This window comes from Pinus tabuliformis, chromosome 2_1 (genome assembly GCF_031772625.1).
Source record: "Pinus tabuliformis cultivar Carrire ecotype Pingquan chromosome 2_1, CPIR1, whole genome shotgun sequence".
In the NCBI taxonomy this organism is placed as follows: domain Eukaryota; kingdom Viridiplantae; phylum Streptophyta; class Pinopsida; order Pinales; family Pinaceae; genus Pinus; species Pinus tabuliformis.
This window is the reverse complement of record NC_142299.1, coordinates 748177073-748184052: the sequence shown is the minus strand read 5'-3', so window position 1 is coordinate 748184052 and position 6980 is coordinate 748177073.

Genomic DNA, 6980 nt, shown 5'->3' with positions numbered 1-6980 from the left:
GGGGACCATGAAATAATGAGAAAATGATGGTTTCTCATGATGAAAATCAACACGTGAGATGATAAGTACCAAGGGAAGGTGGTCCCCAAAGTACAAGCATTGCATATGAAGAAATCAGATTTTGAGAGGCAACGAAGTGGCCATTCTTGGAAAAATGGCTTCCTGGTGAAGTGTAAAATCATCAAAAACTAAGAGATACCCATTATAGTACTCAGTGAGATATTTCCAATGGTCCTGATGGTTCATTAAATGGAGCTATGGTCTGGTCGCAATGGGCGATAGAAAAATTGTGGGTTTTTCTATAAAAGGACATTTTCCCTCCAATTTGAAAGAAGGAGAACGCCCTCGATCTTGTGGAGATCGTAGTAGACAAACTAACTATCGAAATCGGGATCTACGAATTTCAGGAAAGTGGCCTTACTTGTCTAAAGCTGGCCTCAATGCTTCTTGGAATGATGGTTCCTTGTAAAGAATTAAGGGTAAAGGAAAACGAGAATGAACTACTAGAGGAGGTCTAAGTTATCCTCACTCACTAAGTCAAACATGGGGACTATGTGGTAAAGGTGGTATGACATAGAGTAGAATATTTGAAGATATGGTATCAAACGTCTATGATATGCGATGTGAATATGGCTCACCGAAGAGGCTGGTACGACAAACCATCCAATGAATGGGAGGATAATCGACCATACCTAGATCCAATGGTGATCTAGGCTGAGACTTATGTTAATCAATTGAGAAGATGGCCAGGGCAAAACCATCATGCCCCCAAGCATGGGATACTACCCGCAAGAATATGTGATGGAGGGGACTGAACTCGTATGAAAAGATGGAAATGATGCCCCCTTACCCAAGTCCTTACAAATGATGTAAGGTCCTAGCCATAATGATGAGTGAGAAAATGATTAAGGATAATATCAACACTGCGACGATAAAGGTCATCGCCGGTGAGAAGATAGATGGGGGTATAGTATTGGATAAGTCATTGATCACCATGAGTAAGGGGGGAAGCAAACTTCTAGGTGCGCCAATATGGAAGGAAGTACGCACGATGGTGCATATCATCCCATGGGTAATCAAGGGTAGTCATGTCTTCCGTGATGTCCTCCTCATAATGGAAGATGGGTGGACAAGAGGAAGATTGACTAGATGATGTGGCGGCAATACCTGGTGCATCATCCTGAGAAAGAAGGTTCACATATGCATCATCTGAAATGGTAGACGACGAGCTAGTAGATGGAGAATCTAACGATGTTGAGACCTACGCTTCTGACGAGGGAGGTTCGATAGAAGCGTGTGCAGAAACCTCAGAGAGGTTTTCTTGCTAGGAACTCAAGGATGACGACAGGTAAAGGATATGGCCTATGGATTCTGTCATCTCGACATCGGGGGGAGGGATCATGATGGTCGGACCAAAGTCTCCCTGTTTTGGTGTAGTAGTGGTACCAAAATCCACAGGTAGATGAGTAGGTGACCCACTACGAGTGGCCTCGTATTCACAAAGTGCTTGTAAGCAATAAGAAATTTTTTGAGACAAGGGAAACAATGGGAATAGTGACCATAATGATCGCACAAGGAAAAAGGGTGATTTTTGCACAACGTTTTGAGTTTCTTGGTTGATCCCGGTAAGGTAACTTGGACCTTAGGGATATTTGACTCAGGGAACATTTAATGAACCAAAGGTTTTAGACAAGGAAGCTCAGGACACTTATTAGTGGCATCCCCAACGACCTCACACAAAGTGTAAGAAGGTGTCGACTTTGGAGCTTTAGGGGATAGAGAAGCCTGGGAGCCTTGTCCTTAGGTTCTTTCCTCTTGGATTTCCCCCCTCTCCAGATGCTTTCGCAATAGGAGTGGTTTCCTATTGAGGTTGCGGTGGAACTGGAGCAGCGGCAGGCGCCGTAGGGACCGGTTGAACCGGGATCAAATCATGATATGTTCTTAGCTGACGATGCGGAGTGCTTCCAGGAGGACTAATGTACCAGACTAGGATCCCCAAAGTCATATTAGGGAGGACAAATTAAGACATGACATGGACAGAAAAGATTCCCATAGGAGGAAGCAAGAAAGATATATGGCCTGCAGGGTAATGTCCCAGCAAAACAACTCCTGGATGGTTGAGACCTAGAGGAACAGTTCCTGGTGGGAACATAGGAGAGACACCCACAAACGAAGGTGGTCCTGGGAGGTGGATCTGGATGGCTCAACTGAGAGGGTAATAGTAGGGTGCTAAGGAGTTGGATGTTGATAAAATGTATCAGACTGCTTATGAGTAGCCCGTGATGCTTTGAACATGTAAACACTCAAAGAGCTAGGCTCAAAGATGAGAGGGGGAGACCGGGGAAAGCACCTAATAATGAGAAATCTTTGTAGACTCACTGGTGAGAGAAGTGACAGATTATTTATTAGACATCGACGAGATAATGGACTCAGGGGAGGTCATGGATGTTAGCTCGTACTATGTCAACTGATCAATGGTGACAATCTTCCCTTCATGGGGGAAGAATATCTTGTGGAAAACCATAGATGTGACAGCTAACATGGCATATGTGTAACTACGACCCAAACGAATGTTGTAATCTAGAGGGGCATCCATAACCTCAATGTCTACATGAACATTCTTACCAGCAAGAGTCATTGGATAATTGCGATACATGCCGAGAGGCTAGGAGGGGTGATCATCCCAAGCATGCAAAGTGATAGTGGATGGGGACAATTCAGGTGACTTAAGTTGTTTCCAAATGGCAGCAGACATCACACAAGTGGATGTACGGCATTACGGACTTGGACTGGTTTCTGAAAAGCAACGGATGAAGGTAATGGGGGATGTTCTAATGTATCTACTAGGAAGACAATCAAATGATCCTCTGAAGGATCTACTACACCCAAATCAGTTAGTAGAGCTTTCTTTTGATAAGGACATGATTGGAGGACTTCCAGCGTCGACATGGCAGTAGGGGATTGCGCCAGGTCGACTATTATATTGTATGTATGGGTAGCTCGGTTAGAAGTCACGTTACGATGTAATGATCCTTTGGGGATCCTAGGAATTGACTCAACTTTAGGTTTAGGGATCTGTAACGGTCCATTTGGTGTCATAAGAGGCTCAGTAGATGTTTTGGTTTTGGACTAAGTGGTGGATGAAGTCGATGGCTTGTCATATTGACACAACCAAGTTTGCAGGTTGTATAGTAGTTATTAACCTCATCAGAATTTATCATAAGAATATAGTAGTCACCAAGACCAGAAGGTTGCGGGGGATGCGATGCTTGACCTAGCTGAGGATGAGCAGCAATAAATCCTTGCTGGGGGAAAGGATTTGCAAACACTGCCGATTGAGATGGCACATGATTCTGAGGCGATTGTTGGATGGGTGGTTGACCTTTAGAAGTTGCTTGACATTCCCACGTTTGGCGCATCTGGGGTAAGAGAGGACACTCATGTGTATAATGTCCATTTACACCACAACATGCACAAGGATTGTTCGTACAAATAGCCTTGTTCTGCTTGGGCTGACTACCCTGTCGCTAATTTTTGGTGTTAGGTTGGTTCCCCTGGGGTTCACTAGGTTGATTACCTTAATTACCTTGGTTACCTTTGCTAACTTTCCCCTTATTATTTTTCTTCTAACTTTGGGGATTTGTCACACTCTATTGTGAAAACACTTGACCCTAAGGGGGTGGTGGCTGCTGGGGCTAAGGATGCATGGGAGGCTGTTAATGCTTGAGGGGCTAGAGCGCTCAGTTGTGCATAGGGATAAGATGGTGGAGGGGCAACGGTTTGGTATTCAGGTTGAGCATTGGGCTGGCCCTGAAAACATGTTTCTAGAAGGAGGGGCATAAGAGTTGGAGGAACTGGTTCCCCCCGTGGATAGCCATAAGTTTGTTGAGTATATGGTGAAGGATGTGTAATGGCTCCAACGATATCATTGGTGGTGTGAGATTCCCCCTGTGCATTTGCAACTCCAGGACAGGGTAGGTCTAGAATGATGGTATAGACATACATGGATTGCGCATAAATCAATTCATATCTCAGAGCGGTTTGGAAAGATTGTTCCTCTGTTTGAGGAAAATGTGACACAACATCTTTGGAAATGGGCGATAAAAGGCTCCTTAGAAACCAATCGAGGTAGACACGGTCTTCGAAGGGCGAGGCACGACATGTGCTACGCCTTCTATGCCATTCCTGAACATGATCGGAAAGACGAATGGCATAGGACTAATGGAATGCAGTTAAGAGCTCCATACCAGTGTCGTATTGAAGAAGTAACTGAAAATATGAAAGGAACACTTTAGAAAGCGTCGCGAAAATGGAATGAGAGGCGGCGGGTCGGTCTACATACCATTTTGTAGCCTCTCTAATGAGCATGTTTTGGAACAACCGAAGACAAATGGAGTCATCGGTGATGGAATTGGATGAACACCACATATGGAAGGAGTGGACGTGATTGGTAGGATCTTCTCTAGAATTACCCTCAAACTTGGGGATGTTGGAGGGAAGCTTAGTCGGCATAGCTGGCCAACCAACATCGTGGTGTATACGGTCAATTATCAACTGGCTAAAATCTGCGAGACTTAACCCAGTCGTGAAAGGTAGCATGGGAGCTGTCGGAACAGTTCCTGAGACAGTTCTGCTAGATGTGACCACAAAGGTAGAACCAAAGCCAACAGCAGGTTGGGTTCTTGCACCAGCAGTAGGTCCAGACATGGTGACAGTGTACGTTGAAGAAGGATTGGAATTAGATGAGGAATCAGATGAACTAGAAGAGGAGTCAATATGGGGACTCGGGGGACTATGAACTCGAACCCTGCAAGGGGGAGTAATATGCCGAAGCAAAAACAGGGGATGAAGGCCTAAGAGTCTCAGTGACAAATGCCTTGGTGGTGCAATGGTGGAAAGACACAAGTGACACAGAAATGGTGAAGGGAGATCAATAAGATGTTTTTGTCTCTGTGTGGGGAGATAAATGAATTAAGTTAAGTCTTGGCTTGGCGGTGTAAACCAAGCGCCCTTTGCTTAAGGTGTGATTGTGTGTGCAAGTGCGTTTATTAATTAAGCTCGGATTGTGCTTGAAAAAGGAAAAAAAATTGCTAAAATAGATTGAAATTAAAAACAGAAAATGAATAGCAAATCAATTAACTAAACCCCACCCAAACTAGGTTTGCAAACACTGTGCTAGTTGGTCGTGAAATCAACTAAAAACACACTAAAAAGGCCAAGAGATCTAAGCGTCGGTGTGATTGGGATCAAATGAAGCTATGTTACTAGAAATTGGTGCAGCAACATTAATAAACCAAAGAGGAAAATCGTTGCAAAAAGATAGGGAGATGGGTGTGAAACCTAGGGAAACCAATGGGACCCTAAGGCAAATGACCAAACAAGGTTTAAGATGAAACTTTGGATGGAAACAAACTATCTTTGAAGATCTGAAACATAAAGGTACATATCTGGAAAATATGGTTGAAAGCACTACAAAAAATTGAGACTTTTTACTCAACTAAACTCCTCCTATAAAGGTGGAAGCGTAATAGAAGCCCTAAGGGGCTAAATTCCACTTCGACGAGAAAAATAGAGTAGATCAAGGCCTAGGCGAGATAGGACAGTGTTCAACCAACCCAAAAAATAGCTCTCGGCAAAACCCAGAAACACATTTGGAAAAAAGAAAAAATAAATAAATAATAATTTCACAGTTCCTGACTTGATTCATGGTAGATTGCACTTTTGGGGTAGAAAAGTGTGATTTCGGCTTCTTCATTCCATATCAACAAGTCTAAAAAAAAATTGTCATCTTTGTCGCAGTTGGTTCCTGTGACCTGCGGAAAAGACCAGAAATCTTACAGAAGTTAGAAATTTAACAAATATAGCGTTATAACACTAGTAAACAACATTAAGAGACTGAAAAAAGAAGAAACCCTAAGCTAAAAACTGAAGGTCACCCAGGTTTCCGGATGAGAAGTAAAAACCTAGCGGAGTCACCAATTTTGTTGTAGTGTTTTCTACTCAAAGGTGTACGAAAAGAAATCACCTAAGACTGTGGATGACAAACAGTCTCAACAATATAAATGGCTGCTAAACATTGTAGATTTACAAGAAATGACAGAAACAAAACCTGCCAAAGCCCTGATCTATGCCACAATCATAATTAAACAGCAAAATGAAGTAGTAATAAATGCGGGTAACTCCAATAATCCAATGGAAACCAAATATACAAAGAATATATTTTATTAAACAAAACTTGTGAAGGGAACAAATAAATGTTACCAGTCCCCCCCTATGGGATGGGTTCCTTGCTATCCTCAATGTCTTCAGCTTTTTTATAGAGTCTCTCTCATCTATGATGTGTAAAACCTAGCATATAAAATGTTTGAACTCAATAAACACTCAAATGGAAAAGAAAAATGGTGAGCAACAGTGATAATAATCAGAGTTGCAACAGTTAGTGCAACAATAAAAATAATCGAAAGTGAATAATAAATGGGAAACCCTCCTATCTATAGCAAAATATCAGGTTATCCTCGAATAATGCGCAATAATAAAATATTATTAACCCCATTCTAGAAATAACCACTTGGAATATTTTATTAGATTTGGTTAGGAGGGAAAAAGTATTTAAACTTTTATTTAGAAATAGTAAATAAATAAATGATTTATTTATCATCTCAAGAAATATGGTTAAGGAATAATAAACAAATAATGATTTATTTAATTATTCCTAAGAGATTTAGTCAAACTTGACAAGGAATAATAATTAATTAGTGATTAATTAATTATTCTTTGAGAAAAATAATATAATTAATAATTTATCAGTTTATTTTTCATAACTGCGTCAAATATGATAAGGAATATTAATTGAATAATGGTTTAATTAAGTATTCCTAGAAGATAGTTAAATAAATAATGATTTGCTTAGTTATTCTTCATGGGTTTAATTATAAATTACTTAACAAATATGGTTTATTAAGTAATTTCTCGCAATCAAA